Source organism: Carassius gibelio, chromosome B12 (assembly GCF_023724105.1).
Source record: "Carassius gibelio isolate Cgi1373 ecotype wild population from Czech Republic chromosome B12, carGib1.2-hapl.c, whole genome shotgun sequence".
Taxonomy (NCBI): Eukaryota; Metazoa; Chordata; class Actinopteri; order Cypriniformes; family Cyprinidae; genus Carassius; species Carassius gibelio.
In genome coordinates, this window is record NC_068407.1 from 21,778,337 (window position 1) to 21,797,072 (window position 18,736).

The following is an 18,736-nucleotide window of genomic DNA, read 5'->3' on the forward strand; positions in this document are numbered from 1 at the left end:
TACATATTAGATGTGAGCATGGTGTATAATTCTAACATGACGCCTTCACAACAATACTTGGACACATATTGGTCAAAGCACAGCACACAACCACAATTTTATCCAGCAAAGTCTTCAGCTCAGTCTCATGAGTGGTGTGGACAGTGTCCGGTGATGGAGGTGGATTCACAGGAACTTCCATCTCAGGTGCAGGTGTAGTGTCTGACAGGAACAATATAAAGAAATTGTGTCATATCACAACCTCTATTCCTAAGGAATCCAGATTAGCTATACACAGGGGGCAACATACACTAACGTTCAAAAGTTTGTGGTCAGTAAGATTTGTAAATGTTTTTAAAAGAAGCATCTTCTGCTCACGAAGGCTGCATTTATTTGATTAAAAAAATAATAATAAAACCGTAATATTGTGAAATATTATGACAATTTAAAATGACATTCCTATTTTAATATATTTTAAACTATTTTATTCCTGTAATCAAAGCAGGATCACACTCCAACATTTAATAGGCAGGTTTGACTGCAAACACAGTCACCAAATAAATTGCAATGTAGCCTAGATGTACAACATTTAAAACTGATTAACGTATCTGTAACCCGCACAAGGTTACTGGAGTGCGACTCTTTACTCTACCTGTGGGTGGCGCGTAAACCTCAGGAGATTTACTATTAAACAAAAACACGCCTTTCTTCCGGTGAAGACGCTGCTAGAAAGCAACAAGGACTGGTATGAAAAACCAATCTTTTAAAACCAATCGGAGTTGTGAACCTGATTCTTGCTGTTTGATACCATATAGAAACTGATTCAGATTGTTTTATGTTGTTTGAGATGCTCATAAAAGATGGCTAATCACGCTAGCCGCATGCTAATTGTTAACATTTAAATACAAATGTTATGATTTGTTTATGTTAGTTCAGATAAGCTAGTCACCACTGTAGCAGATCTTTGATCGTATTCACACCGCTAAAGGTGCTTTTATACTGTTTTGTTGACTTATTTATCCTCTTGTTTTCATATGTAAGAGAAGGGTGATTTAGTTCATTTAATTGCCAATATACATGTTTGATATGTATATGAGGAGCAGAAGTTCATCTTAACTGTTAAAATGATAAATATATTAAAATGTGATGTTTAAAATGTTATTAAGATGCATAAATAGATTTAAAAGCTTAAAAACATAAATACCTTGTTTTAGAAGTCTCATGATTTTATTTCTATACTGAGAGATAGAAGTACAATGATTGATTGAATGATTGTTGTTCATTGGAACTGACTAATGTTATATGGTGTGATGTGTACCTATTCATTTGCATAATGATTAGAGTATTTATATCCTTTACAATTTGGTTATAATTGATTTGACATTTGAATGGAGAAATGTTGATTAGATTTGAACAGAAATGAGGCAATTGTAATTAATGCATTCTGTACTGTATGTATAGATTGGTTTAAGAAATGGATAGATCATCTGAATCTGACCCTGGTGGTCAGTGGCGAGCCAACCGCAGAAGTGAACGGACCAAGAGCCTGGTGTGGCCAGCCGTGGCATCTTTGGAACCATCATCATCCTGTGCCTTCATTTAAAATACAGATAAGAACACACGTAAACCTACCCGGGTAGTGAAAAGAACATGCATACTCCAAGAAACACACACACACCAAGAACTTTTATGGCCTCCTTTTTTTTTATTTGAGGTTATTTATTTTGGGTGTATTGTGCGCTGTGCAGGCAGGAAGCCGGCGTAGGTAGGCAGGGAATGTAAATAACTACCATTCATTTTGTTTAATACATTTCTCAAATTAACCTGTTTTGTGTTGTCTGTTCTCTGCTGACCTTGTACTATTTCAGGCTCCGTAGTCGAACCTAGAGTTTCTGATATTAGCCCAGCTTTAATCTTTTACTACTTAAATTAGTTATCAGTTACATTAACCTGAGATGCGGGTTACAAGTGGCGAGCCAGCCAGGAGTCTGGTTATGTGTTAGCAGTGAACCACATTACACGTGTGTGTGAAACTATTTTCAAGTGTGTGAGCTATTTGTCACGTTTATAGATCACTCTTTACCAAGCATGGAGTTCATAACGAGCTCAGGTATTAAAGGTCCCCAATGCAGTAATGGTGTGTGGTTTGCTTGAATCAATAGAAGATAATGAGATCATAGACTTCCTTAAGAAGTATGGCTCCATGAGAGTTGTCCCAGTTACTGACATTAACTCAGAGTTTTATAAAAACCTGATTATTGAGTATCAAGATGGCATTGCTATTGAAGCCTTAGCCCCTCTTCTGCCCTACCCACATGAACTTAAGGACAATCCAGATGTAAAATACTACGTTCAAGCTATGGCAAGTGTGTAAAAAACAAAAATTGGCTGCAGTGTTACCAAAGCCTACCTTGATGAGATAAAGAAGTTAGCGAAACTAAGTGGACGAGGCTTCGAAGAGGTGATGAAAGACATGATGTCAGAGATCAGTGAGACAATCGAAACCGATGGCAGTGACGATAATGAGTTTGGAGCCAGACAGCTCAACACGTCTCTTGACACATTTAAACCCCCACACCCCCAGCTGCTCCCAGATTCTTCTCGGGAAAGGTTAATTCATAGTGTTGCTGAGCCATCCCCACCAGCTCATGTGAAGCTAAATCTGTCTGTTGTGGAGAGCTATCTGAATCCACCTGAAATTCAAAAGGTCATTGTTGAGCACATTGTGAGGAGAGATGAATTTAACACACATTCACACTTTCCCATCAAGCTTCCTTCATTCTCAGGCAAGCTCCCCAGACCCAATAGTGAGACAGACTACGACACATGGCGTTCACATGTTGAGCTTCTCAGGAAAGACCCCACCCTGTCTAATCTTCAGAAATCACGGAAAATCTTTGAAAGTTTGCTCTCCCCTGCAGCAGATATTGTCAAAAGACTAACCCCTGAAGCTACTCCTGAAACCTACCTGCAACTGCTGGATGCAGCCTTTGGAACCGTTGAGGACGGCGAGGAGCTTTTCGCCCAGTTTATGAATACTCTTCAGGATCCTGGTGAAAAGGCCTCTACTTACCTCTGCCGCCTTCAAGCTGCCCTGAACCTTGCTGTTAAGAGAGGAGGAGCTGCTGCTGGAGAAGCAGATAGACACATTCTCAAACAGTTTTGTCACGGTTGTTGGGACAATCCTTTGCTCTCTGACCTCAACCTCGAAGAAAAGAAAAGTCACCCACCAGCATTTTCAGAGCTCCTGTTATTAATCCGCACTGAGGAGGATAGGCAGGCAGCTAAAGCCACACGTATGAAGAAGCACCTTGGAAGCCAGCTCACCACACTTATGTCCAAGAAAGCCAAGAAGGTCCCAAAGACCAAGGGGAACACTGAGCATCAATCAGGTGGGCCAGCATCTAAACTTGATCCCAGAGCACCCGGCCGATACCTTGGTATTGTTTCAACTGCGGTGAGGACGGTCACATTTCCTCAGCTTGCAGCAACAATTCAAACCCCACTCTTGTCAATGAAAAAAGAGATCAATTGAAAGAAAAGCAGCACCTCTGGGAGGCTAGAGAACCCTCACCAGACAATAGGGATTTTTAGATGGAGTCTCAGTTGCAGGGCAAACTGAGGCTGGAGCAGTTCACCAATGCCCTGCTAAGGATAAAAGTGATACTAAACCCAAGTTCAGTGCTGCCTTGAACCAATCTAATGTTAGAAAACACCCCTTCATAGTTCCGCACAAACTTATAGGCACGAAAAGCACAGGCCAAGTTACCATCCTAGGCAAACAGTTCAGCTGTCTCCTTGTCACAGGTTCACAAGTAACCACAGTCACCAAGTCCTTCTATGACGAATACCTACATGAGCAACAGATCGAACCACTCTATAACCTTCTGGAAGTTGAAGGGGCCAATGGTCAATCTGTGCCCTACCTTGGATATGTTAAAGTCACAATAACCTTCCCAAAACAGTTCCTTGGAGCTGAATATGAAGTCCCAACATTGGCCTTGGTTGTTCCAGACAGCGGCACTTCAGGGTACCAGATACTTGTTGGTACAAACACAATCGATGTAGCATATGACATGTGCAGAGAGAAAAGATCAGCAAGCTACCATCCTGTCCCAAATGGCTACAGAATGGTGCTGAAAGTACTTCAACTGAGACAGGAACAAAGCCATGACAGTAACATCGGACTGGTGAGGATGCAAGGCAGAGACAGAAAACTCTTTCCAGCTGGAGGAACAGTTGTTCTGGAGGGGGTGGCATCAGTTAAAGAGTTCCATACTGAGAGGTCTGCTATCATGGAGTACTTTTCACTCGTGAAAGTGAGTCTCCATTCTTCTCTCCAATCTTTGTAGTCAGGAAGAAGAATGGCCAGGTACGCCTTTGTATTGACTACAGGAAACTGAACCTGCAGACGGTGAAAGACGCCTATGCACTTCCGAGGATGGATGACACCTTCACAGCACTCTCCAGTTCCAAGTGGTTCAGCGTCCACGATCTAAAGTCTGGCTACTATCAGATCGAAGTCGACGAGGTTGACAACCCAACGACCGCCTTCGTATGCCCACTTGGTTTCTGGGAGTTTAATCGCATGCCTCACGGAGTGACAAACGCCCCAAGTACCTTCCAGAGACTGATGGAAAAGTGCATGGATGACATGAACTTGAAGGAAGTTGTCGTTTTCCTGGATGACTTGATAGTCTTCTCTAAAACTTTAGAAGATCATGAAGCCAGACTCACCAAGGTTCTAAACCACCTGAAGGAGTATGGGCTCAAGTTGTCCCCGGAAAAATGTAGATTCTTCCAGTCCTCAGTCTGATACTTGGGGCATGTGGTCTCAGAGCACGGAGTAGAGACTGACCCGGAAAAGATTGCAGCGCTAAAGACCTGACCAGTACCTCAGCATCTAAAAGAGCTGAAAGCTTTCCTTGGATTCTTCGGGTATTATAGAAAGTTCATTAAAGGCTATTCAAGTATAATGAAACCGCTGAATGACTTAACATCTGGCTACCCACCTCCAAGGAAGCACCCAAAGTCCAAGGAAAAGAGTGGCCAATACTACCACCCCAAAGAACCATTTCTGAACCGTTGGACTCCCGCCTGCCAACAGGCATTCGAGATGATCATCGACAAGTTGACAACGTCCCCAGTTCTGGCCTTCACAAATCCTGCACTCCCTTACATCCTTCACACGGATGCAAGTTCCACCGGCCTCAGAGCGGCCTTATATCAGGAGCAGGAGGGACAGCTGCGTGTCATCGCCTATGCAAGCAGAGGGTTATCACATAGTGAGTCCCATTATCCAGCTCACAAGCTTAAGTTTTTAGCCCTGAAATGGTCTGTAACGGAGAAGTTCAGTGACTACCTCTATGGGAATCAGTTCAGAGTAGTCACTGACAGCAATCCCCTTACCTACATACTTACCTCAGCCAAACTCGATGCAACCAGCTACAGGTGGTTAGCTGCTCTCTCTACCTTCTCCTTTAAACTCCAGTACCGGCCAGGAAAGCAGAATGGAGACGTCCCCATGGCAACCTGCATGATGACCCCTCATCTCAAAAAGATTGGGACAGGATCTTCCAGTTCACACAACATCATCTATTAAATTCAGATAACATTGAGGCTGTGGATCAGGGGGTGGTCCGAGCCATCTGTGAGAGACAACTTATTTATTGTGCCAATGATGGAATGGGAAGAGATGGAAGTATCTCCCTTGTCGAGAGCCTTGCCATCTCTGGGGATGCCTTACCTGACAGTTTTGAGCAGGAAGATGAGTTTGGAGGGCTTCCCATCATCCCACACCTTTCAGAGGCAGATATCAGAAACAAACAGAGAGCTGACCAGTGCATTAAACATGTAATCTCCCAGATTGAGCGTGACGAGAAACCACCGCCCGCTGTGAGAGCCTTGCTTCCAGACCTACCTCTGTTGTTGAGAGAGTTGACCAGATTTGGTCACACTGGAAGGATTTTGTGAAGCCTTTGGTCCATGTGTACAATTGTACCAGAAGTGAAGTGACTGGGTTCACCCCATATGAGTTAATGTTCGGACACCAGCCATGCCTGCCAGTTGACCTTGCATTTGGCTTACCTGTCAAAGAAGAGCAACAGAAGTCACACTCCCAGTATGGAAAGCACCTCAAATCCCACCTCGAGGAGAGCTACAAAATAGCTACAAGGAGTGCTGCCAAGGTAGCTGAAAAGAACAAAACAAGGTTTGACAAGCGTGTGACTCCTTCTGCTCTTGACATTGGAGACAGAGTACTTGTCAGGAGCAGAGCCGGCCCTAGACCTTTGGGGGCCCTAAGCAAAATTGGTTGGAGGCCTCTTTGACCGTTTTAAGTAAGGCCTACAGAAATTAATGACTACCTTGTAACTATACTGTACATATTATATCTACTGTTATTTTAAATTTTTTTAGTCTATTAAATTATGTTTTAATTATTCTATGTATGCTGTATGATAATTATCTTTTTTACGCTGTTGGCCCTGAGTAAGTATTTCGTTCTTATGTGGAAACATGTACAGAATGACAATAAAAGACCTTGAGTTCTTGAGTTGAGTTCCATGTTTGATGTCTAACAGGAAAATTATGATACCACTGAGCTGAATGGCAGCGCAGTGCAACGAACACACTGATGAACTTGCTGAATAAAAAGACTGATAAAGTGATTTTCACTGACCATAAAAGTAACATTTTTAATTGACACCAGAGTTTAAGAGGCACAAACAAAAGCCTTTATATAGAATTTAAATGAAATAGAGCAAATAGAATAACATTTAAATAAAATATTATATATAATAATAAATAGAACATTTAAATGTTTGCATTTTTCAAATAAACAAAATTAACAATAACATCTAAAACACCACAAACAAGATTAATAGTACCAATAATAAGAATTAGGTAACATTTTAATAGAACTATTCAAATCCAAACTTGTGTATTTGTGTGCGCGCACATGCATACATGTTCTCTTTGGAAAAAAGTAATTTGCTAAAAAACAAAAAATTGAATAAAAGGTGTGGTGGAAGGCATGGGGGTACTGCTCTCCACTTCAACACGAGAAAGACCTATGGGGAAGTTTAACACCAAAATTCAAAAATTTAGTAAGTTGACATATGTTGGATGTTAGTTTTCCTAGCAGTGAATAATTGTAAATTTATTGTCGATGTAGGAGTAAACTTACCAGCATTGTCAGCTTCTTGGGTGACACCAGAGCTGGAGGTAGAGGTCGATGGGCATGCTAATGAAAAAATCAAAATAAAATAATGAAATTACCTGTGTTCTTAGCATCAAACTTAGAGAATCTTAAAATGCAAAATAATCTGCAAGAGTTTGATGCCATCTTCTTTTAAAAAAGTTACTTTAGATAAAATGTCTTTTCAACATTAGCAGCTTTGGAGGAAACTCCATAATTTTGCTGAATAATCAGTCCTTAAAAACAGCTACTACACGCTCGTCTCATGACAGATTTCATTTATGAGCAAAGGACAGGACACTACAACAAGTGGGACATGTATCTATCGCTATAGGTTAAACTAAAACACAGAATTTACCAGCATCGCCAGCTTCTTGGGTGACATGACTGTGTTGTGAACCAGGAAAAGTAGTTGTTGATGGAGCTGCAATGAAATAAAGAAAATAATTATACATAAAGTTAGACTTAATTTTTAAAATGCAGAAGGTTATCATTTTACAGCCCCTTTATACTCACCAACAGATGGAGGTTTGCTTACTGGCAGCATATACTTTAATAGTGCCTCTGGAAAGGGGACATAAGGAGTAAATTAATGTTAGCCCTTTAGTGTAGAAGCCAAACTGGGTTTATATTGTTCTGTTAAATGCTTTAACATCACAGCAAATGTATAATACTAAACCAATTTTAAGCATCATGTTATTAGCATTTATTACATGGCTTGGTTGAATCCCAATGTAGAATGCGGTTTGTTATTTCTAAATAACAGACCGCTGCGAAGTAGAACACACCATTGCCATGAAAAACAGGGCGTTGCTATGGCCGCAGAGCGGACTATTTACTTTAACATGGAGTCACAGTGTGCAGCGCTGCACTGCTCAAGTGCGCTTTTAAAAGTTCACGGCACAAAGCGAAGAAATGTAGAGCGCACAAATCCTAATGTATATCTGTCCAACAGTTTATTGATCATTTGTTTCTTCACAGTTTTAAATTCCAGTTATTGTGAGTTTGATGCCTTTTCATAGTCACTGTGATGTGTCCGTGATCTATCACTACACACGGTAGCGAGTCGTTTAAAAACAGCAACAAACATAAAATACAAATACACAAAATAAAGTCATCTCATGCAAACCCACAGCCTTTTATCTACATATCAAGCATTATAATGTGAATATATCATATATTGAAGAGAGTTTTACCATGCACGAGTCGCGCGCGCTGTTTGAATAACATTGCTGAATGGAGAATGATTGACGAGGAAAAACGAGTTTCCGTAAACTTTAATTTAATGATGTAAATAGTCTTCTGTCCCTCACATTAAGCTATGGAATGGCTTCAGATGACTTCGTGAAATTATAATCAGACGGACCCTCTCAGATCCAAGTCACCCAAAATGATGAGAAAAAAAGCGTGAGGCGCCGAAAAGCGCGCTGTAAGTGTTTGCATCCCAATATAAGACTCTTAGACTGCAGATTATCTATACAGGTATCGGAAAATTAAGCCTACAGGTTTACGTACCTTTATCTTTTTTGCTTCTTCTCTTCTTCCAGCCTTTTCTTTTGTCGTTTTTCATGGCCAGAAAGATATTTTCGTTTCTTGTCAGACATCGTCGACGCTGGAGTAACTGACTGACAGACACTGACCGGGTGACGAGTGACATCATAGGGTCAAGATTTGCGGGGAACTCGCCATAATAAAGAACTAAATAAAAAACAACTGTGCTTACCCTGCTAACACACGACGTAACAGTTACGTAACGTACTGGTAATTTTTGGTAATTCCATGACTTACCAATTGACAACGTCGCATGCCCGTAATTTTATTACCATCACATTACCAACTCACAACGTCGTCAGTACGTCCTTCCAACGTGACCAGATAACCAAGAACGTCCCAGATAGATCCTCTATTGGTAATATATTGGTAACTTCATGACTTACTGGCAACGTAACTACAACGTCGTATGCACGTAATATCATTACCATATTTTTGTACGTTCTTTTATATGCTCTCTGAATATAGAGCTATTTAAAAAGTGTAATTAAACTTCAGACACAATATTAAACGTTCCTTAAAGATAAAATATGTTTCTTTTAATATGTGCTTTTAATATATAGTGACGTAACGCACCGCGCGCACAGTATTGACAAGAAAAGAGTTGTGAAATCTCGTAAGGAGTTATAACGTGAAATAGTGACACAGACTGGCTACACACCATCTCATCTGCAGCAGAGACTGCTGTATCAGAAGGACAGTGCGTTTGTTTGAGGCACTTTTCACTTCAACTGTGCCTGAAAGGAGAATTGGCTTTTCTGAGGTGAGTCTTAAAATTTATAATAAATAAGCAGGTTGATAAAATGTATAAAACAAAGTAAAAACAAACGTCTAACGTCGCTAAAACCTTTTTTTTTTTTTTTTTATTAGCCTTTTTGCCATGGCAACCGCGTACACATCAGCTGCTGGAGAGGAGAGGTCTCTGACATTTTCTCTGTTTCTCGTCAGTTATACCAAAGAAAAGGCCAACAACTGTGACAGATTTGTTAAGTAACACGTTAATATTATCCACAGTCTACTTTAAGTACTTTTTGTTAATATTTATACCTCTGTGATTATGGTATTTTTCCTGAAATGTCTGCTATCAAGTATTACGCTAGCATAGAAACATAATTAACGTTATAGCATATTAGATTTGAGCTCTTATTAATGAAAGTTTGGGCTTTTAATTACATCTTATGCGTAAAGGATCGGTTTTGATTGCTTTGTAAATGTTTTTGATGGTAATTTGTCAATAGATAAATGAAGTAAAGTTAAGATAATTAATTTAACCTAAAAGTCTGCACTGTAGAGTCTATCAGTGACGTCACTTGCGGTCTAAAATGGGATGAAACCATTTCAAACCACTGTTTCAAGCTTGTTCTGATTTTTCTTTGTAAACAAATATTGATAAAAAAAATTGTACAGTGATTTCAGGAGTGTCTTAAAAATCCTCTAAAACAGAGGGGCAGTTCCAAGAAAATGTCTAATGGGAGCTGCGGACAGAGATAGAAAACACAGGTGATGCTACAAAGCTTATTAAATAACTTCATATTTATTTTTTACAATATATCATCATGCATCTGTAAAATCTAAACATGTGAATTCTGGTATCTTAAGATAGTTTTGTATATTTTCCATATTACTATTTTTCTTTTCTGCATTTCCCCTATTCTCTAGTTTGTTTATTTCTAATAAGGAGCTGGAGGCCGTGAAGAAACAGTTCCATGATATTGTGGGGAAGCAGGCCCAGCTGAGCGAGTGGAGAGCTGTGCTGGAAATATTCAGGGGTTGATGCTCGTAAGTCCAGGGTAAGTATACAGCTAACCCTACTACCACCTCTACTCTGTGTGGTTCTCTGCAAAGGCCCGGTGTACCCAGGATGCGATATTCCCAGATGTCCTTCACCCAATTTAACAGTGTAAGACATGAACCAGGCCCTGGCCGACGACCTCTCTCCATCCACCACCTCTGGTCTTCAGGATCTCCACCAGAACCCGATTCGCTCCTTCGCGAGACAGAACACAATGCTGTGAGACTCCATCGTCCGGCACGTTCGTGCTATATTAGCTGAAAGTAAAGTCCACACTCACGGTTTCCCTGGTGCTCATGTTCTTGATATTTCTGCACAGATTCTCGCGATCCTGAAGGGTGAGGGGAGCATCGGAGCAGACGTGCTTCATGCTGGGGTTAACGACAACACGCTGTGGCGCAGGACCACTTCCCACATATAGATGAGGACATGAAAGGTTCAGCAGACATTTTGCTTTAAACGAATGGTTATAGTCATGGTGTAAAGAACAGAAACTGCTTTTTGTTAATAATTGGAATCTTTTCTGGGAGCGTCCTAGGCTTTTTAGATCTCCTGTTGGACAACATCTCCAGGACACTTCGCTCCATATGACTAGTAAGCCAATTCTCAAATAACTGTTATGATTACTTTTGTTCTACACGCTGAAATAGAAGTACTTGTGCTGTCCAATCAATAAAGATTGTGTTTGTTCCAGTGTTAATTTTGACAGGCATTTTTGATTTAGCATTAGTCTAAACTCCACCAAACTACTGTTATAAGCATGAGCCTCGTCAGACTGGTCAACAATATATAGTGATATTCTCAATGTTACCCAGAAAACAGGATACAGGTTTAACTCTTTCAAAATACTTCTGCTTAATGTTACTCTGTCAGACATGCTAATGAAATCTAATGTATCTCTTGCTCTGGCTACTAGGGGTGTGACGAGACACTTATCCCACAAGACGAGACGAGACGCGAGACTGGGTTCATGAGAGCGAGATGAGATTTTTGTATTTTTAAAGAAATCCTCAATGATAAAATAAATATTTCATTTTTCTCTACTCCTTTTTCGTAGTACATACATTTTCACATCAATTTATTAAAAGTAATTAAAAAAAACATGTTTAGGGCCCTATGAAATGTTTAATTTTTATTATTTTTTATTATTATTGTTAACAAATTCTGTATTTTAGCATTTCTAACTATTTGAATGCATAACACAACTTAATTTATTCATTTTGTTTTTTCTTAAATGTAGTCTTACTGATATAGATATCATACCTCAAAGTGTAGTTACTGACCACTTCCTTGTACCGTGCATGCTGCATATTACTGATATTAACTATATTTCCAAAATGAGCATTATGAATGTAAGAGCCTTACAATACATTTATAACAATCATTGTTAATGTTTGAATTGTATTTCAGGGCAGTTTGTGAAGACAGATAATCAAGAGAAGTCAGTTCCAGATCCACCTCCACACCAGACCTCCCTCTCACGAGGATTGCTGTCTACTAGCATATTGTGTTCTCTTCAGACTTCGGCAGATGCAGATATTATTCAGGGACACGAACACTTGAATATTGAAAGAATAGTAAGAATTACTTAAGATTTTAGAATTGAATGTTAATTGCTTAAACATATATATATATATATATATATATAGATAGATAGATAGATAGATAGATAGATAGATAGATAGATATATAGATATATTTTTGTGGCAGTGTGAACTGGCCATAATGCTGTATGATAGGTGTGAGATTCATTAAACTTGATTTGCTATAATACATCTGTTCATAAGCCATTGCATATTATATTCAATTAATTATTTGTAGTGGTTTGGTTAAGGGTGTGATTAGCTGAGATATTATTGTGGGAGCTTGTGATTAGTTGATGAATGTGTGCATTGTTAATGATAATATTTAAAGGCAATGTCCTGAGTGCTTACTAAGACGTGCATGTTTGTGCATAATGTTTTGACCCTGGATGCTTACAGAAGGGTATAGATATTTAAATATATGGAAATGTATTTATTATTAATATATCTCAATCTATGTGCTTCTGTATGGGCTGAATGCTTTCATTTCGCTGTATTTCGCTGTATATCCTGTTTTTATTAATAATCTGGGTGTATTACTGTTGATATTTGCTTGTTAATAAATTAACTGAATTCATTTCGATTATGTTTTCATCATTCACAGCTGCTGAAACATCCTTTTAAATTAGTTTGGGCATATGAGGACATAAATTAGGTTCAAGTACTGCATGTCCGCCCATAGAATAATAATAAAAAAATGACCAACTGATTACCAGCACACGACCACCGATCCTCGACGTTGTCACGACGTGCAGTTACTTACTGGCAACGTCACAAAGTTACGTTGTGGCGACGTATACGCACCTTTCACTTTTCCGGTTGCCTAACTTTGGTCACCAGATTACGTTGCAGTTACGTAACAGTTACGTAATGTTGTTAGCAGGGTATCATGATGCCTGATAAAGAGCGCTGTAGGCCCATTTCTTTTTATTTATTTATTTTATGTTACTTTTTATGTATGATTTTTTTCACCCACTATATAGCAGTGACTCAAAGGGGCCCTCTGCTGGCCACGGGGCCCTTTGCAATTGCAATTGGTTTGGCCGGCTCTGGTCAGGAGCATATGCATTCGTGGAAAGCACAAGCTTGCTGATAAATGGGAGTCCACCGTCCATGTGGGGAGGAAAGCTGGAGACCTTCCTGTCTATACAGTAAAACCAGAGACCGGAGAAGGGCCCTGGCGCACACTGCATAGAGACCTCTTACTCCCATTTGGGTTCCTCCATGTAACACCAGAAGAACAACCCAAACCACTCGAGCGCCGCAAGACACGCCAGAACATATCATTCCTGTTACCTGGTCACAAAAAGAACAAGTCCCAGAAGTAACCAGATATATTGTCTCGAGAGATGTTCCAAGACACCATGGTCCAAGCCATTCGCAAGAAAATCTGACGACAAACCTCAACAAGGAGACCGATGATGTTCCAGCTAATGAGAGTAGCCTACATGATGTTGCTCCTGTCAACAAAGTAACACCAAACCTGAACTTACCTGGAAATGAACCTGTGGAAATAGAAGACCTACCTGGAAGTGAATCTGTGAAAAGAGAGACAAACTTATCTGACAGCGGCAACCTTGTGAAAGGCCCGTATGAGGATTGTCCTGAACAACTTTCAGTCCTCTCCAACATGCCTGAATGTGATGAGAAAAATGTTCTTGAAAATGAAGGAGAAGAGGAGATTGAGGCGGAAGAACAAGCAGATACTGATGACCTGATGACCTCCCGTCTGTACGGTAATGCGACAGAGAGACGAGTGGTTATGACGCAATCGTTAGCCTATTTTTTACAAAAACTGTTTATACGGGGCCATAATGTAACATAGAATGTAATGGAGCCCTTTATACATTTTCGTGTATCTTTAGAAATAAATAATGGACAAACAGAGTCTTTAAACGCCTCAGATGTAAAGTTATTCGCTGTCAAAGTGACGCCAAAATGAATGGGAGTCAATGGGAATGCTAACGCAAGTGAAGTTCTGCTACAAGATGGCAGCCCCCACCCGACTTCAACTTCCGGTCGACTTCCTTGCCCCTTGGTTAGTTCAGATAAGCTAGTCACCACTGTAGCAGATCTTTGATCGTATTCACACCGCTAAAGGTGCTTTTATACTGTTTTGTTGACTTATTTATCCTCTTGTTTTCATATGTAAGAGAAGGGTGATTTAGTTCATTTAATTGCCAATATACATGTTTGATATGTATATGAGGAGCAGAAGTTCATCTTAACTGTTAAAATGATAAATATATTAAAATGTGATGTTTAAAATGTTATTAAGATGCATAAATAGATTTAAAAGCTTAAAAACATAAATACCTTGTTTTAGAAGTCTCATGATTTTATTTCTATACTGAGAGATAGAAGTACAATGATTGATTGAATGATTGTTGTTCATTGGAACTGACTAATGTTATATGGTGTGATGTGTACCTATTCATTTGCATAATGATTAGAGTATTTATATCCTTTACAATTTGGTTATAATTGATTTGACATTTGAATGGAGAAATGTTGATTAGATTTGAACAGAAATGAGGCAATTGTAATTAATGCATTCTGTACTGTATGTATAGATTGGTTTAAGAAATGGATAGATCATCTGAATCTGACCCTGGTGGTCAGTGGCGAGCCAACCGCAGAAGTGAACGGACCAAGAGCCTGGTGTGGCCAGCCGTGGCATCTTTGGAACCATCATCATCCTGTGCCTTCATTTAAAATACAGATAAGAACACACGTAAACCTACCCGGGTAGTGAAAAGAACATGCATACTCCAAGAAACACACACACACCAAGAACTTTTATGGCCTCCTTTTTTTTTATTTGAGGTTATTTATTTTGGGTGTATTGTGCGCTGTGCAGGCAGGAAGCCGGCGTAGGTAGGCAGGGAATGTAAATAACTACCATTCATTTTGTTTAATACATTTCTCAAATTAACCTGTTTTGTGTTGTCTGTTCTCTGCTGACCTTGTACTATTTCAGGCTCCGTAGTCGAACCTAGAGTTTCTGATATTAGCCCAGCTTTAATCTTTTACTACTTAAATTAGTTATCAGTTACATTAACCTGAGACGCGGGTTACATATCGCTTTAGTACATTGGTAACTTAAGCTCATTTTCTAGCCATTTCATGCTAGTTAAAGGAGGGGTGAAATGCTATTTCATGAATACTGAGTTTTTTACACTTAAAGAGTTTGATTCCCATGCTAAACATGGACAAAGTTTCAAAAATTAAGTTGTACGTTTGAAGGAGTATTTTTGTTCCAAAAATACTCCTTCCGGTTTGTCACAAGTTTCGGAAAGTTTTTTTTTTTTTTCGAGTATGGGTCTGTATGACGTTAAATGGAGCGGAATTTCCTTATATGGGTCCTAAGGGCACGTCTGCCGTAGAGCAGAGCAGGGCAGAGACATTCACTGATCAGAGCGAGAGCGTCGCGAAATGTCACAAAAGAAGTGTGTTTTTGGTTGCCAGAGCAAAACAACCCTGCACAGATTACCAAAAAAAAAAAAAGCATTAAAGGACCAGTGGATGGAGTTTATTTTTACAGAGCATCGACGGAGTTGTGCAAGTGTTTTTGTTTGTTCCCTGCATTTCGAAGATGCTTGTTTTACAAACAAGGCCCAGTTTGACGCCGGATTTGCGTATCGTTTATTTTTTAAGGATAATGCAGTCCCAACGAAAAAGGGTCACGATCGTGTGTTGGAACCGGATGCGGTGAGTAAAACTGCTTCAAGTATCTCTGTGTTGTTAACTTAGCTATCAGCGCGTAAGCACATCAACACATCACATACCACATAGAGACGTCCTTCTGTAGTCATTGCTGCTGCTGCTCGCATTCAGTTTCAGCCTCTGGATCTGATTCTGGATCATAAATAAGCGGCTGAATCTGACTGTTAGCCATGGTTTGTTTTGGATGTTTTTTTTTTCCTCACGGTAATGTCACAACTTCCAAACGCTCTCAATGCAAAAGCCTACTCGCGTTCGTGATTCTTTAGCTCCGCCCACACGTCACGCCTCCAGACGCTCGTGTTTCTCCGGAAAAAATCGGCACAGACTATTTTTCTCTTATAAATATAATAAAACTAAAGACTTTTTGGAGATGCAGTACTACTCAATATGTACTCAAGATTAACAGGAGATTGAGTGAAAATGGGCATTTCACCCCCCCTTTAACATTTACAGAGAATAATTGTAACTTACCTTTGTGAAAATGGTTTGAACACACCATCATGTGTGGTGGAGTGTTATCGAAGGTAATCTTGGCCTCCTTATCGCTGCTATCCATGCCATTCATCACCTTTTTGTCACCTCTGAAACATGGCTTGTACTATTATTTTTCCACGCTGGAAAACAATAAAAGTATATTCCGTTCTTAATCTTTATGCCACTTCTATCGTGAGAACGACTGTTGCAGTTTATAACAAAGCAGGTAGACGGCATCTTGAACACTGCGTTCTTCCCTCCATGCAAATAAGTCTGGCGCGTTATGTTTGTGCAGCGGATTCCCAAAATGCTTTGCGTTCACCACTGGGAATACATCATGATGACGACACATTAGCGTTCTCTATTGGTAGTCGTGGGGGAAGTCGTGGCCTAATGGTTAGAGGGTTGGACTCCCAATTGAAGGGTTGTGGGTTCTAGTCTCGGGCCGGACGGAATTGTGGGTGGGGGTAGTGCATGTACAGCTCTCTCTCCACCTTCAATACCAAGACTTAGGTGCCCTTGAGCAAGGCATCGAACCCCCAACTGCTCCCCGGGCGCCGCAGCATAAATGATGCCCACTGCTCCGGGTGTGTGCTCACAGTGTGTGTGTGTGTGTGTGTGTGTTCACTGCTCTGTGTGTGTGCATTTCGGATGGGTTAAATGCAGAGCACAAATTCTGAGTATGGGTCACCATACTTGGCTGAATGTCACTTCACTTTCACTTTTTAATCGCTCAATGTAGTGATCGACCGATATGGGTATTTCTATAGCCTATGCCAGTGGTTTTCAAACCCTGGGTCGCGAGAATTAAAAAATGGGTCGCCAGTGATTTTTCTTTCTTTTCTTTTTAAACTAAAATAATTAATTCCGTTTTCTAATTATAATAATATTAATAATAATAACTTTGAATAGAAGTACACTGAAAAATCATTCAAATACATGCAAAAAAAAAAAAAAAGTATTGCGCGCAGTGCTGTTGATACAGCCATTTTCACATATATAGATAGATGGATAGATAGATAGATAAGTCAATAATTTACATAAAAGTTTTAGAGCATTTATCAAGCAGAATTTGTCAAGTTTGTAGGAACATAAATGTAAACTTAAATATACTTTTAAATAAAATATAATTTTATTAATAAAAATCGATTAAACTGAAAAATATAAAAAATAAAAAATAATAGTGCTGCAAACACACTAGCAACCAGCAGCATTTGTGTTTGGTATAAATGACACAAAACATCTAAAGTGCATTCTAATTTCAAACTTACATCGCAGTCTGCTCATTATTAAAATAAAGTACAGTAAACCAAACATTTAAAAGGTTACACTGGTCAGTTTAAATAGACCGTAGTATACAGGTCCACTCTGCTGTTATGCCAAGGACGTTTTTGCTCATGTGAAGAGGATGATATTTTCCATCTAGTTTACATTAAAATATATACATGTGTGTGTGTGTGTGTGTGTGTCATAGTTTAACATTCAGATACATTCCGAATATGGAAACATTTGGATATGTGCAGAACGAGAGGTGAGCAATAACCTCCAAATCTAGTCAAACTCGAGGCGCTATATGCAAGCACTCATGCACTAAGGTACTGTTAATGCCTGATTTTGTAAAACAAATAGGCCTTAGCGGAATGCAAAAATTCAAAATCGAATATTTTGCAGAACAGGATCAAACAAAACAGTACTGGTCATAATACTTGCATAAAATGTTTGATGTGAAAAAGAGGTTCATTGACTGCGCAGCACAGCCACAAGCGCCACAGTTACGTTTGGGAATGGGATCATTTTATTTTTAATACTAAGTGTCATTTGAAAACATTGAAATTGCGTTTTAAAATATAACAAACAACGAGCACCACGAAAACATTTAAAGAGGCACATTCAGTGGTCTCCTTGACGGGAAACAATCAACATATTAAAATGATCTCAATGGCGCGCTCTCTTCATTTCATCAAATGATCATAATCACATCTATTCATTTTACAGTCCTGCTACTAGCATTTTATTCAGACTAAAATCCCTTTAATTCGGATGAGAAAGCTTTTTTGTTTCCCAAGCTTTTGCACATAATAATAATAATACCGCTCCAGACGCATTTTGCAGCATTAAGGTTATTAGTTGATCGTTAATTTAATTGACGATCGATCATGGAAATTATCGAATATTGACATCCCTAAATGTAAATAAGTTGGATGGGAACCTGGTTATTGTCTGCATCAAACCATGCTTCCAAACAAATGTGATTCACGGTTCTGGGCCGCTCCAGGACAGCTGTCTCTCCGAGCACGGTGCTGTCTGTGAGCGGGACGGTGACGGTTTTCGGTTCCCGTAAAAAAATGTTCCCGTGGGTGGAGTTTACATGCATATTCATTAGTTCCCTTATTATGGGCGTGTCCTTGAAACAACGTGCAAATGAATGGAACT